The sequence below is a fragment of the Penaeus monodon genome, chromosome 30 (assembly GCF_015228065.2).
Source record: "Penaeus monodon isolate SGIC_2016 chromosome 30, NSTDA_Pmon_1, whole genome shotgun sequence".
NCBI lineage: Eukaryota > Metazoa > Arthropoda > Malacostraca > Decapoda > Penaeidae > Penaeus > Penaeus monodon.
Window position 1 is genome coordinate 1,383,348 of NC_051415.1, and position 880 is coordinate 1,384,227.

The following is an 880-nucleotide window of genomic DNA, read 5'->3' on the forward strand; positions in this document are numbered from 1 at the left end:
AATCAGTTGCCCAAATTAAATTTTATTCGAAACTAGAAAAAAAAAACAAGGAAAAAAGGTTTACGGGCTGTCCCCTAGCCACACTTAACCTGAGCTTGCATCAGAAAAAAGGGATAAACATTCCCCCAAATTTTTTTTAAACCCAATCTTGCAAAACATAAATTTTCCATATAAATGAAAAAAGGCTTTTTTTTTGGGGCGTCCCCCTTTTCCAAAATTTCAAAACCCCATTTTTTCCTTACCTGTTTTATAAATACGAAGGGTTTACTGATAATCTCTGTTTTTTGGGGGTATGGGATCTCTCAATTTTGGGATCTTTTTTTTTGATGATGGTGACACAAGATTTTAAAAAGCTCCAAAAAAAAAATTTTTTTACATCCTGTGACATCCCCCTCACCGTTATCCTCCATTTTGGGTTTCCCTTTTTTAAAATTTTTGCTTCTTTTTGCCCCTCCCCCGGGTTTTTCACCACAATCTCTTCTTCTGTTTTTTTACTTTTGGGTTGGGGACAATTTTTTTCTGGGTGCAGCATGGGTTTTTCACTAGTCAAAAAAACAGATGTGTTGATTTGGGCTTTTTTTCAAAGGAGTCCCCCCCCTGACGTATGTTTTTGTTTTTTTTTCCGGGGGCGGGTTTTTTTAGTACAATTGAACCCCTTGACGAAAAAAAAGCTGGGCAGCCCCAGGGAAATTTTTAAAAGGCAAAACCTCTCGGGGCCCCCAACTTTGCAAGAGTAGTGGGGGACCGTAGCTTTTCTGTAACAGATGCAATTTGGCAAAAACCCTTTAAACAAGTTTTTTAAACTCAGTCGCAAAAAGCGACAAAGTCCCAAAAGTAAACGTGTCCCCCTTTGTTTTGGGGTGGTATAATAAAATTGATG